This window comes from Scyliorhinus canicula, chromosome 10, assembly GCF_902713615.1.
Source record: "Scyliorhinus canicula chromosome 10, sScyCan1.1, whole genome shotgun sequence".
Lineage (NCBI taxonomy): Eukaryota > Metazoa > Chordata > Chondrichthyes > Carcharhiniformes > Scyliorhinidae > Scyliorhinus > Scyliorhinus canicula.
In genome coordinates this window covers 131318722-131333323 of record NC_052155.1, presented here as the reverse complement: position 1 = coordinate 131333323, position 14602 = coordinate 131318722, and the positions used below count along the sequence as shown (strand labels likewise).

The 14602-nt window shown below is 47.7% G+C and overlaps 1 long non-coding RNA gene across 1 annotated transcript in view; it reads right to left on the bottom strand.

The window, feature by feature from the left end:
* Positions 1 to 13654, bottom strand: part of LOC119972966 — an 87192-nt gene extending 73538 nt beyond the window's left edge. The window contains exon 1 of the long non-coding RNA XR_005462201.1: positions 13544 to 13654. This is a non-coding gene — a long non-coding RNA (uncharacterized LOC119972966). The remainder of the gene's footprint in view (positions 1 to 13543) is intronic.
* Positions 13655 to 14602: the final 948 nt, after the last annotated feature.

The window sequence follows — 14602 nt, the reverse complement described above, 5'->3', positions numbered from 1 at the left end:
TAGGCGGGTGGAAGGGGGTGTGGTTCGTGGTGCAGGTTGAGGGGAGAGTGCTGATGGGAGTGGGAGAGGGCTGAAGGGAGAGTGCTGAGGGGAGAGGGCGCTGGGGGGAAAGAGGCCAGGCAGGGGAGGGGGATCTCTCGCGGTGGCGTGCCCCCGATCTCGGCATGGGCATTCTCCTGGTCCTCGGGTGCACCAGCTATGTCCAGAGCCTTTTGCTCGTGCACGGTGAGCGGCCGCAAGTCAGGTTCACCCCCTCTGGTAATGGGCGCTCTTCTCCTGGGGGGGGGGGGGGGAATGACAGCATTGTTAGACAGTCCAATGGCATGCAGTTGGATCTATGTTGGCCTGGGTGCACAGGGCACACGGCCAACGTGGCTTGCATGGGTAGCTGCAGCCATGCGGATTACGGCTGTGGTTGTACCGCCCCCCCTGGGGAGGGGGTGGGTGTCACACATGTGGGTGGTAGGGGAGTTGCTGCCATGGGCACATTGCTGGGTACTCACCCTGGCTGCCCCGAGTAGGTCCTTGAGCATTTTGCAACACTGCTCGCCAGTCCTGGGTGTCAACACAATGGCACTGACGACGCGCCCACCTCCCTCCACAAACGCCGGGCCACGTTGGGTGGGACCCTATGGCCAGGTACAGGTTGCAGATGCCCCCTCCTCTCCTCGAGGGCATCCAGGAGCGTCTCCAGGCCGTGGTCGGTGAACCGGGGCGCTAATGTCCGTGACGCCATGTTGCTCCATCGGCAGCCTGTGCCCTTGCGTCATCTTATGTGCGACGTGGCACCATGTCGATTTCGTGGCATTGCGTCTCCGATGCTGCTCTGACGCCATGTCCCTGCACCTCCCGCCGCGCCCCTGCTAGCCCCCTTGTACGGTTCAGAATGGGGTCCTGGAACGGGCACCAACTGCGGAGTGAAACACTCCCGTTTTAACGTCGGCGCTAACACTCTGCCATCGGAGCAGAGAATCGTGCCCATGGTTTCTTGCATGCTATACAGAAAATGCGTATCGTAAATACGGAAGGAAGGAGAGGCTGCAGAATGTAATGTCGCAGTCATGGCTAGGGTATAGAGAAAAGATCAAGTTAATATGAGGTAGGTCCATTCAAAAGCCTGATGGCAGAGGGGAAGAAGCTGTTCTTGAGTCGGTTGGTACATGACCGCAAACTTTTGTATCTTTTTCCTGACAGAAGAAGGTGGAAGAGAATATGTCCAGGGTGCGTGGGATCCGTAATTGTGCTGGCTGCCTTTCCGAGGCAGAGGGAATTGTAGACAGTCAATTGATGGGAGGCTAGTTTGCGTGATGGACTGGGCTACATTCATGACCTTTTGCAGTTTCCTGCTGTCTTGGGCAAAGCAGGATCCATACCAAGCTGTGATACAACCAGAAAGAATGCTTTCTGTGATGCATCTGTAAAAGTTGGTGAGAGTCGTAGCTGACATGCTAAATATCCTTAGTTCTTACATTTATGACAATACCACACACACCTGGAGTACCGTGTGGAGTTTTGGTCTCCCTACTTGAGAAAGGATATACTGGCACTGGAGGGTGTGCAGACGAGATTCACCGGGTTGTTTCTGGAGTTGTGAGGATTGTCTTATGAGGAGAGACTGAGTAGAAAGGGACTATACTCATTGGAATTTAGTAGAAGGAGAGGGGCTTCCGATAGAAACATATAAAATTGTGAAGGGAATAGGTAAGAACGGGGAGGTTATTTCCACTGGTATGCAAAACTAGAACTAGAGGGCATAGCCTCAAAATAAGGGGGAGCAGATTTAGGACTAAGTTGAGGAGGAACTTCTTCACCCAAAGGGTTGTGAATCTGTGGAATTCCCTGCCCAGTGAAGCAGTTGAGGCTACCTCGTTGAATGTTTTTAAGGCAAAGATAGATAGATTTGTTTTAAACAGTAAAGGAATTACGGTTATGTTGAGGGGGTGGCTTAGTGGAGAAGAGTTCACAAAAAGATCAGCCATGATCAAATGGCGGGCAGACTTGAGAGGCCAGATGGTCTACTCCTGATCCTAGTTCTTATGTTCATTTGGTGAGTTAATTTTTCGTGGTCCAACCACTTTATTTTGCCTTGTGAGCACTGCTGGCAAGACCAATCTTTATTCATCATCCCTACTTGCACTTTTTGAATCATGCGTCTGTCTGGTATGTGAACCTTAACAGTGGTGTCAGCAAGGTTCCAGAGTGTTGATTTAGAGTGAAGGAATGTATTACTTTGGAAGGTTTTGATTTGAAGGTGGTTTGTATATCAATGTATCTGCAGCCTCTGACATTTTCGTTGATAGAAGTTATTGGCTTGAGAAGTGCTATGGTATGTGTTACTCCAGTGCTTCTTGTAAATTATACACACTGCTGTCACTGTGCACTGGGGCATGCTGGAGTGAATGTTCAATGTGATGGATGGGGTGGTAGTCAAGTGGGCTTTTGTTCTGGATGGAGTTGAGCTTTCAGCATTGTTGGACCGGCGCTTATCCAGGAAAGTGGAAAGCATTCCAGCACACTCCTGACACGTGTCTTGTAGATGTTGGAAAACCTTTGGGGAATCAGAAGGCGAGCCACTCAATGATGATTATCCAAACACTGACCTTGGGCGCAATCCAACGGCCATGCTGCGCCTGGAAAGCAGCTCGCCGCAGTGCAGCGTGGCCATTGAAAGCTGGGAGATCCCACTCCCGGGATCTTTCTGGCTCGACACGCCTCGGAAGATTCAACACGATCTTGCGAGACGTTGCAATGTGAATCCTGCCCACGATGGGCGGGATTACTTTTTGGCAAACCTACATATGAAAAAAAATGAAAAAATGAAAATCACTTATTGTCACGAGTAGGCTTCAATGAAGTTACTGTGAAAAGCCCCTAGTCGCCACATTCCGGCGCCTGTTCGGGGAGGCTGGTATGGGAATTGAACCATGCTGCTGGCCTGCCTTGGTCTGCTTTAAAAGCCAGCGATTTAGCCCAGTGAGCTAAACCAGCCCCTTAGAACATATTAGAGCAAGGCAGCAAGCCTCACTCCAATGTTCAGATTCCTGAGGTTCCTGAGGCTTTGGGGTTCAATCCCTTTGCCTCAGAGACCTTGGGTGAGCACCGTTTGCTGCTGGTCCGCACAAATGGGGACCAGACAGAACGTCACTCATGGGACTCCAAATGGTTCGGAGGCCCTCAGCTGCATGCCCTTTGGACAGGAATGTATTCTGCTACTCTGCCACCTGGACACCTGGCAGTGCCAACTTGGCACCCTGGCAGTGCCACCCAGGTACCATCTGGCACTTCCAAGGTGCCCAGGTGGCACTGCCAGCTGGAAGGGACACTGCATTTGGGCTGGGAGGTCGGGGCTCATTTTGGAGACCTCAGAGGTCGGGATGCCATTTAAAAATAGCGTTCTGATCTCTTGCTACAATCGGGGGTTCCGGTGAGCAGAGCTCCCCACTGTACAAAGCAGGGTTTTGTGTGGCCTCAGCTACAAGCACTGGGAAACATGCAGCTAAATGTGCTCTTTGATCCTTTTTGGGAGAATCGCAGCCCTTATGTTGTAGCCCCAGTATTTACCTGACTGATCCAGTTAAGTTTCTGATCAATGGTAACAATAACAATAATTGCTTATTGTCACAAGTAGGCTTCAAATGAACTTACTGTGAAATGCCCCCCAGCATGGCCCCTAACATTGGTAGCATGGCCCCTTCAAGAGGAAGGCCCTCGTGGTCCATGTGTCCAGCTAGGGGGCTATCGCGCGGGATAATCTAACCAATTGGGAAAATATGAGAGGAGTGGGGTCCTGAGCAGAGTGCACCTGGAGAAAGAGGCCGGGATTCTCCGACCCTGCGCCGGGTCGGAGAATCCCTGAGGGGAGGTGCGAATCCCACCCCGATACCAGCTTCCCTATTCTCCGGCGCTGTTATTTGGGGGCCGGCGGGATCCCTGCCACGCCGGCCGGGGGCCATTGACAGCAGCCCCTCCGGCAATTCTCAGGGCCCCGATGGGCCGTCGTCTTGCCCAGTCCCGCCGACCTGGGGGGAGGCGGCGAGATCCGACCCTGTTGGGGGGGGGGGGGGGGGGGGGGAGCAGGGGGCAGCACGGTGGCCTGGCCCACGATCGGAGCCTACTGATCTACGGGTGGGCTGGGTCCGTGGGGGCCTTCTTTCCTCTGCGCTGGGGCCCTGTAGGGCTCCACCATATTAACCGGGGACAGGCGCGGAGAAGTGAACCCCCGCGCATGCACGGAAATACCCCGGCCCGTCCTGCATGCGCGAGATCACGTCAGTCATTCCACACATGCACAAACTCATGCCGGCCCTTCGCCGCCGGCTGGAGCAGTGGGGACGACTCCGGCGGCAACCTAGCCCCCTAGAAAGGTGAGAATTCCTCCTTTTGGAGGCCATTGACGCCGGAGTCATTGGTGCCGGTTTTCCTGCCGGCATGAGGACATAGCCCCATTTTTAGAGAATCCCGCCCAGAGAGTGAAGACCTGTTTAGTGACTGCGAGGGCTGAGTATAGTTTACTTTTACTTGTTACCAATACACTCTTGTTCAGTTCGACTGGAAGTCCCCTGAGTATTGTCTAAAGCTACCACAAATAATCCTTATCTGATAGAACATAGAACACATAGTGCAGAAGGAGGCCATTCGGCCTATCGAGTCTGCACCGACCCACTTAAGCCCTCACTTAAGCCCTATCCCCGTAACCCTCCTAACCTTTTTTTTGGGTCACTAAGGGCAATTTAGCATGGCCAATCCACCTAACCTGCACGTCTTTGGACTGTGGGAGGAAACCAGAGCCCCCAGAGGAAACCCACGCAGACACAGGGTGAACGTGCAGACTCCGCACAGACAGTGGCCCAGTGGGGAATCGAACCTTGGGACCCTGGCACTGTGAAGCCACAGTACTATCCACTTGTGCTACAATGCTGCCCACAATGAGGGTTGAATGATGGTAATGCCATTGAATGTCAAGGGTTGGTAGTTAGGCTCCCATGTTAGAAGTAGTCATTGCTTGCCACCTTTCTGCACTTAATTGATAAAATAAACCAAAATAAATTATGATATTGTCATTATCTTTGGGTAGCCCGGTTAGTTGGCAGGTTGACTAATTTCTCGAATGGGGTCCTTCAATCGGTATGTTGTTCCTAATTTACATGCCTTGGGGCCTAATGTCACAATTTTAGTAGTGGGAAGAAGGCTTGGGTAGATTGGACACAGACCATCAACTACTTTTCAAATAGTTACACCTTTTAAAATATTCACAGCAACAATTTGCTCTACCAAATGCAATCATTTACCTTAAGGGAGTCACCTCGACAGTTAGCAGCCCAAGCCTGATGCACAATTCTTTGATGTGACATTTAAGGTACTAAAGACATTTTCTTCAGTGCTATCACATTACAGCATATGTTTCCAAGTGATCCCAGAGGACCAGTCTGCTGTGAGTATAACATGTAAACTGATAAGGCTCCTTTAAGGTAAACGGCTGCATTTGGTGGTACAAATTGCTGCTTTAAATATTTTAAAAGCTTTTAATATTTGAAAAGCAGTCAATGCCTGCTCCCAAGCTAGCCCGGCATTCACCCCAGCACTGAATTTCTGGCATTAGGTACCTTTAACATGTTGATTAGCCCCCCCCCCCAAAAATAAAATATGATATTAGTCAACCTAGCATCTGGTCTGGCTCCCCAAAGGTTATGATAATTTTTCCACTCATCTTGGTCCCCTTATTCTCCATTTTACCTCCTTTGCTCTGGGCTGGATTTTTCAGCACTTAAAGTCAGGTTGTCGCAGAAACAGACGTCAGAAGAAAATGGTGCCGGCAGCCTGTGTGCTAACCCACTGCCTTCATTTCCAAACCTGCCAACATTCTCATGGGCGGGGAAACGGCGGGAAAGTGAAGTCCCCCTCCCCCATTCATTAACAGGGTACATTTATGTCATTAAGCAGCTCATTAAGGGGGTCGCCTTTTCATAAGGAGATTTTCATAAGGAAGGGTAGCCATTGTTTATTGCAGAAAGCCAAACATAACCAACCTGTTGGGAACAGGGTTGGCAGCATTGGAAAAGTTGCAAGTGATTTAAAACAGTTAATATTTTGATGAAAATCGATGGCACGGTAATTAGATTTTAATAACACTCAAATGTCCCTACCCTATCTTGTTTTATCTCAGAACATATTATTTTCTTTCTCCAGACGAGATCTTGCTGGACGCATGGATAATTTGTTGAAAACACATATATTTGCACACTGACTGTTTACAAAGTAAGACCAAGACACAGCTGGGGCTACTCTCTGAGATGCTTCACACTCAATCGTCTCCTTACCCATCTGCTCAGTAGCTATTATTAGAGTTAACGCTTTACTCTTTGGGTTCCAGCTGTCCTGGCCAATTTGAAGGTGCAATATGTTTTTCATTTTTCTTCACAGATGGCAGCCACAGACATGGTTGCACAGTCGTAGCAGAAATGTGGACTGTTTACTTGGTGTCCACCTCCATTCCCAATCCTGCCCTCGTCCCAGATATTATTTGGCTGGCAGGCGCATCACCTTCCCAATTAGTTCCGGCTCGATGAAAACGGCAAACCATTCCCGGTTAGGTTTCCCAACTGAGAACAAAACTCGCCGCCTGATTCCCGCCTCCTCCATGAAAACACGGCCTCAAGTGTCTAAAGTGATGCAGGCAACTGCTGTTACAATTGGAATTGAAAGCTCCTCCTGACTCAGGAAATTCTGTTGTGATCAGTGGAGGAATTTTCGGGTGGCATATTCCATGAACTATGTTTGGATAAAATGAAATGCACTGCGGATGCTGGAAAACTGAAACAAAAAGCAGAAAAAACAGGCCTGGCAGCATCTGTGATGAGAGTTAACATTTCAAGGCTGTTTAACTCTCCTTCAGAGTAGCTGTGAAGAGTCATACTGATTTAGAAATTAGGTTAGGCTGCTGAACCAAAGGGTTTTCACTCTATGCTAATGTGCACTTCATATTTTTTAAAGAACTATAATCACTTTGCCTTTGGGAACAAAAAAATGAAGAACACAAAAACAATTATTGTATTACAAAGACATTTTCACCTATGAAGTTCCTGCAATTACATTGAATAAGCCAAGCCAATCATAGCTTTAGCACCTTTATACAAAATTGAATAATAGTCAGTAGTTGTAATGCAAAGAAAACTCACACTTGGAAATTAATATTTTCTGTTTTAGCAAAGCTAGAGGCAACTAATACATTGTTCTCTTCAGTTCAAATCGGGTTTCATAGTTCTGGATTTGGTAAGTGTTTTGGTGCAGTCATTTCAATTTCCCCCAAAACCTTCAGAATTGAAAATGGATGGGCCAGTGACCTAGACAGATATGTTGGAATTGTAACCACATGGATGCTCTGCCATGGACTAGCCTAAAGTTTTGCACTGCAGAATGTCCATTTACAGAGCAATGACAACTGCCCATGCAACTTAGCACTTGTCACATTGAGGAGGCCAGAGGCTGGTGTCTCCTGTATCTCCCTTTGTAAGGAAACCACACTGAAAACTCTTTTAAAAACATGCAATGCTTTTTCTTCAAACGTCAAGTCCATTAACTGTGCCTGGACTCACCAGTAGTCTGGACTCACCAGTAGTTCCCGCATCAGTACTGAAGTGGCCAGCTGCCAAGTATGCTCTCAACCTCAGAGAAGCCAAGGACATTGAAAAAGCTGGACTTTGGATTTCCATTCCTTGTCCCATTCCTCTACCCATCCAAAGCCCTGCTGCATCACTGCCCATGATTGGAGTTGGACTGTACTCTATCTAAAACAGAGGCCACAGGGAATTCCCAAGATAGAGTCGAGACTTGAGGGCTCCTTTCAGATCACAAGACTTCAACTTCTGACTCCTCAATTGAAATTAAAATAATCATCAAGAGCAATGTAGCAGTTAACTTTATATCATGCATTTTATACTATTACCCAAAGTCAAAATGACCTGAACCGTGAGTACAATTGGTCCAAGACGGGTAGACTGAATGGTTGGATGGCACGGAAGCAAAGTGGCTAGCATTGTTGCTTCACAGCTCCAGGGTCCCAGGTTCGATTCCTGGCTTGGGTCACTATCTGTGCGGAGTCTGCACATTCTCTTTGTTTCTGCGTGGGTTTCCTCCGGTTGCTCCGGTTTCCCCCCCATAGTTAAAAGATGTGCAGGTTAGGTGGATTGGCCATGCTAAATTGTCCTTAGTGTCCAAAAAGGGTATATGGGATTACTGGATTATGGGAATAGGGTGGAGGTGTGGTTTTAAGTAGGCTGCCCTTTCCAAGGGCCGTGCAGACTCAATGGGCCAAATGGTCTCCTTCTGCACTGTAAATTCTATGACTCTAATCGGAAGCTTGCTCAATTTATTTTTTCACAATATATTACGATCCTGGATCAGACCCCAACAGTGGTTAGGACAGAAACCCCAACATTTTACATATGTTTTGTAAGACTGAGGAAAGGATGCCTCGCTCCAGGAGTGATTTCGCACAAAATAGGGATATGGGATATCAAAACAAACTTTATTACAAACACAGAATAAAATATCTTCAACATCACACAAGAAAATAGCTCACAATTACCCCTTGAACAATGTTAACAATACAGTGACACCATAACCCTTAACTGCTATCTTTACTTCTCCTCAAACAGCAAAACTATCTCAAGTCGCAATTCATTTTTAAATAGTTAGCAGTCTCAGGAATTCTTGCTTTACAGAGATGTCTTCGACACTCCATTTTGAGAAAGAGAAATCTTTTAAGACTTCTTGAAAGAAAAGAGACTTGACACCGTGTCAGTACTATGTAAAACCTTTGACTGTATTCTTCAAAAACCTTTTTAGCTCACCTTCCAGCCAAAAACTAACTCTGAAAACCTCAACACCTGACTGCTTCAACCCTTGGCTCCTCCCATTAACTTTTCTAATTAACTATTCTTCAAGGACCCCTCTTAATATAATGAAAAGTCCATTAGCTCAAACATTTATGATGCTCTAATTGCACCTCTGTCTCCAACACGCCTAGCTGGCTTTCAAACTAAGATTCTTAAAAACATGACTGTAGCAGTCACATACTGTTATAACCCCAGCAGAGATCACAGGATAGGAACCAGGAGGTTTCCCATGCCCTCTGTAAAATATGAACTTCCCTGGTAAAGGGGCAGGGCTTCCCCTTAACAGGTGTAACAGGTCGGGAAAGGAGACCTTCCGGGGAGTGGTGGTGATTTGACTGTAAGTAATAATAAACGTCTTTGTGCTCTAACCTACTGCTTATGTTTAACTGCTTACCTCAGATCTAACACTGATGATGAGTATTCAGTGGAGCTGCTGTCGCCACTGGTTGCTACGCGCCCGTCTACTTTGTTTAGAATTCATTAGGCCCCACTGGAAACCATCATCAAGCCGCATATCAGGAAGTTAGAACCATTCAATGCAGGTACAGATGACTGGGGGCTATACATAGAGAGGATGCAATTCTTCCTCCGCATGAACACAATTATAGGCAACGAGCGCCAAAGTGTATCCTTGCTGAGAGCTTGTGGGGGGCCCATGCATCGCATTATACAAATCCTAAATCACCTGGACCCTCCGGGCACCTGCTCTTTTGCCTCCCTGGTAGTGGTACATTTTGACCCGAAACTGCCACTGGTAGTGCACCATTTCTAGTTCCACATGGCTGCCCAGGCCCAAGGTGAAAGCATCAGTGAATTTCTGACTCACCTCAGGAAACTAGCTGGGACTGGTGAATTTAGCCCAAATCTGGGTGAAGCACTACATGACCGGTTACTATGTGGGATCCGTGATCCTGCCACGCAATGAACACGACTAACTGAAGCCCATTTACACCTCCACAAAACTGTAGAAATTGCAGTATCCGGGAAAGTACTGAACAAGGAGTACAAGAACTCCAGGGGATGGCAGTGGTCAGTTTCGGGCACCAAAACAGGCCCTATGTGCAGCTCGCTAGGAGCGAAGAACCCATTACCCAGCATTGGGACACCTTCAGGAAATGGGCGAAATGCTGGAATAGGCCCCAGGAACATTGCCGAACCTTCCCCCTTACCAGGAGGACTTGGGATTACAATTATCGGCCTGCAGCAATAGCAGTAGGAGGCAGGGAATAGGGGCACAGAAGGCCCCGCAAGGAAACACCCACCCGTTGCACCACAAGACATGGCCACCCCGCCCATGACAGGACCTACTACATGGAGGATAATGATGACCAGTACCAACAATGACATTGTGTGGTGGCACCCAGAACTGCACCCATCCAAAATCTTGCTCCAGGTGAATGGCCACATGACGCACATGGAACTCAATATGGGGGCTGCCATGTCTGTCATTAGTTGATGCACCTTTAACCTCATTCGATCCAGGATTCATCCGCTGACTCCAGGATACCAATGCAAGGCTAGCGACCTGCATGGGAGGGTTCTTGTGATTGTGGGCACGACCACCATCCCTGTTGAATATGGCAGCAAATTTACCACTAGCCATTGTACATGGGCGCGGCCCAAGCCTGTTGGGATGTGACTGGCTCCAACATCTCCGCTTAGATTGGCAGAGGGTTTGCCAAATGCACCCACATGACCCCAAAGGCATATTGGCCAAATTTATGACTCTATTCCAGTAAGGTATGGAGACCATCAGGGGGGCCTAAGCCTGAATAAGTGTAGACCCCCATGGCTCAGCCCCATTCCAGGAGCCTTTTAGTCTGAAGGTAGGTGTGGAGTTGGGATGCATGGAGAACCTGGGTATCAAAGACCAGTGCAATTTTCTGACTGGGCGACACCACGTATGTCTGAGAATTCGGCAATGGGGCCGGTTGGGTCCCAAGTGTCATCTTGACAGCCACCAGGCAGGTATCCTACAAGGTCAGGGCACGAGTGGAAATCCAATCACCATGTGCATCACCTTTTGAGGCACATGCCGGGTGCCCCTGGCAAACAGCCCCCCCCCCGGTCCCAGCTCCACCAGGTTCACCACTGGCCCTACCGCCCCCATCGGCCTAATCCCGGTTGTGGCCAAAGACAAAAGCCCCCCAACTGAGGACGAGGAGATGTTAGACAAGGATCCACTCATCTCTGACTCAGAGACCGAGATTAACATGTTGCCCCCGTGCGAGGCATCTGCACCAGCACCAGCGTCGGCAACACCTCCCCCACCTCAATGTTTATCACACAGACACCATTCTCCACTCTGGACACACCCCCCCGGGCCGACACAAACTACGCCAGAGCATCAACCTCGATACGAACAGACCAGAGGCCCAGGAATGGTTTTGACAGACATAGACACATCTCTGGAACTTGGGAGGCCGGGAAGAGTTGTTATAACCCCAGCGGAGGTCACAGGATAGGAATCATCAAGTTTCCCGTGCCCTTTGGGGAATATAAACCTCCCCGGTAATGGGTTCGGCCTTCCCCTTAATTGGTGCAGCCCCTTGTGGTGAATGTATTCACCAGACAGGTGATATGCCTTTAAGGTTTGGTGTGATATGCCTTTAAGGCTTGGGTTGGAACACTGGTGGGTTCCGCCTCTGGCTCCGCCTCCTCGAAGCTGTATATAAAGTTGCATCCAGTGGGCGGCGCTCAGTTTGTACTGAGGTCTCTGGCTAGCTACATTCTTTGCGTATTAAAGCCTTCATTCACTTGATCTCACTCATGTTGTAATTGATGGTATATCACCTCTATAGTATAAAACCCCGACCTGGGAGCATGTAGGGGAAGGAAACCTTCCAGGGAGTGGTGGAGATTTGACTGTGAGTAATGATAAATTTTTTTGTGCTCTTATCTGCTTATGCGTGGTTGCTTACCTTGGAATACAAAATGGCTGAAATTCCTACATTCACCATAAATGGATGAACATAAGAGTACAAGGAAATAGATAAATTTATGTTTTTCTTTGACCTGCTGCATCACCCATTGAACATCGCTCCTGATTTACACTTCATTTCACTTCCTTGGAACCAAAAATAGGAGAGGTGTTCAACAGGATGGCAAAGCCAATGTTTTGTATTCCTCCCTCCTGTGGTTGACAAGGCACTCAACCAGGTTCAACCCATTTCCTGAAATTCTTCCCTCACCCCTTCCTCTCCTTCCCAGAACCATGACAGGGTCCCCCTTATCCTCACTTTCTATCCCACCAGCCTTCGCATTCAAAGGATCATCCTCCACCATTTCCGCCAACTGCAACATGATGCAACCATGAAACATATCTTCTCCTCCATCCCCCTGTCAGCATTCTTCAGAGTCCGTGCTCTCAGTGACATCCTGGTCCACTCCTCCATCAGCCCCAACTCATCACCCCCTTCCTATGGCACCTTTCCATGCAATCCCAGAAGGTGTAACATCTGTCCCTGTACCTCCTCCCTCCTAAATGTTCAAGGCCTCAAGTACTCCTTTCAGGTGAAGCAACATTTCACTTGCATCTCCTTCAATGTGGCCTACTGTATTCACTGATCTCATTGTGGACACTGGACGACCGCTTTGCGGAACACCTTCACTCAGTCTGCAAAGCATGACTCCAACCTTCCTGTTGCTTGCTCTTTCAATTCAGCAGTTTGCTCTCATATCCATACACCTGTCCTTGGCCTGCTGCAATGTTCCAATGATGCCCAAAGCCATTTGGAGGAACAGAACCTCATCTTCCAATTCGGAATCCTTCTGGCTCCAATATAGAGTACAACAGCTTTAGAGTTTTACCCTTCTCCTCCATGTTGACCCTTTTTTTACCCCCCAAAATTCATTTTCCCAACAAACTCCCCTTTCCCGCGGGACATCTTTCACTTGTTCTTAAGTTTGGCTTTCAATGAGCACTGATCTTTGTTCTCCTATTCACATTCTCGATCTTACCTTTCTGCCCCTGTCAGCACCTTCCATAGTCTTTAAAGCTGCCACTAATGCCTCCTCTGTCTCGTACCCAAGGCATCTTTGTCCAAACTCTCCCACCAACCTTCTACTTTGCTCCAGCTGCTCCATTCTCTTCGACAGTGTATAATCCAACACATTTCTCCCTTTTTATTCACTTAAGAAGGGTCATACTGACTCAAAACCTTAACTCTGTTTCTCTCTTCACACATGTTGCCAGACCTGTAGAGTTTGTCCAGCATATCCTGTTTTTATATTGGATTTCCAACATCCGCAGTATTTTGCTTTTATTAAATCCAAGTTAATATTGTCAGCTTTAAACAAAGCCAAAATGACAGTAATTTTCTGCCTATAAAGATGAAGAGCAAGTGCTGTTGTGTACAGGAGAGTAGACAGAGACTGGGAAGTAGCTTTGTATGGTTATTGGTATAAGGCGGCAACTGGGATTAAAACCCCACATCGGGTTTTCTTATGCACAGGATGTCTGAACAAGCTGTCTACACGAGCACATCTTTCCATAGAACACAGACTGTAACATGGAGAATTGCTCATGTAGAGCTCCCTCACAGTCATGGATGAGCGGCAATGGTTCAAATTACACAAAATACATCTGCACTGGAGACATCAGAAACACAGATGAAAAGCGCAGCGAAAGTGTCGATTGGAATACTCACACTGTTGCTATGGAGACCTGGGCATCCCAACTCCAAGAAGCAGTCCTTGTCCGCTTCAACCTGTCTTTGTGACCTGTTTCCTCTTGGACTGCCTTCTCTGCTGTTCCTCGTGATTCTCATTTGTTAAATTATTCTTTAATGGTGCTCAATGCCCACAGTGCTCCAAAAGAAAAGAAGCTGTCACTGAAACAAAACCATCTGTCGCTGTTGCTGCGCTGCCAGCTTTTAAATTTGCCAGCTAAATGCACCAGCTGTGCAAGGTACAGAATAGTACTTAAATACCTTTAAATGGCAATTATCACTCAAGTCCTAAGCTGAGCTATACTTAAGTGCAAAATCTCCAATAATGTGCCTCCCAACAACTTCATGCAAGGAGCAATTTTGGAAAAAGAAATCAAAACCAGAAGAAACATTCCAATTAGGGACTGAAATTTCTCCATGTTAATGCATAATCAGTGCATCATAATGAATAGAGGACTTTCTAGCTGATAGTAGCCTGTGGTGTTGGTTTATCAGCTTAAGGTTGGCAGTGACTACTGTGGTATGGGAATATTGATATTTTTACTTAAAGGCAAGTATTATCGATTTCATAATTTGATTCAGTGGAAGAATTCATAGTACAAGTAAATAAATGGCTATTAATCTCTCAACTGACCCATACAATAGGGGCTGGTTTAGCACAGGGCTAAATAGCTGGCTTTTAAAGCAGACCAAGGCAGGCCAGCAGCACGGTTCAATTCCCGTACCAGCCTCCCCGAACCGCCGCCTGAACATAGCGACTAGGGGCTTTTCACAGTAACTTCATTTGAAGCCTACTTGTGACAATAATCGATTATCATTCATTTCATTTCAATATGGCTTGACTTTGTTGCTAGGGAAGATTTCATAGAATTTGCAGTGCAGAAGGAGGTCATTCGGCCCATCGAGTCTGCACCGGCACTTGGAAAGAGCACCCCACCCAAGGTCAACACCTCCACCTTATCCCCATAACCCAGTAACCCCACCCAACACTAAGGGCAGTTTTGGACACTAAGGGCAATTTATCATGGCCAATCCACC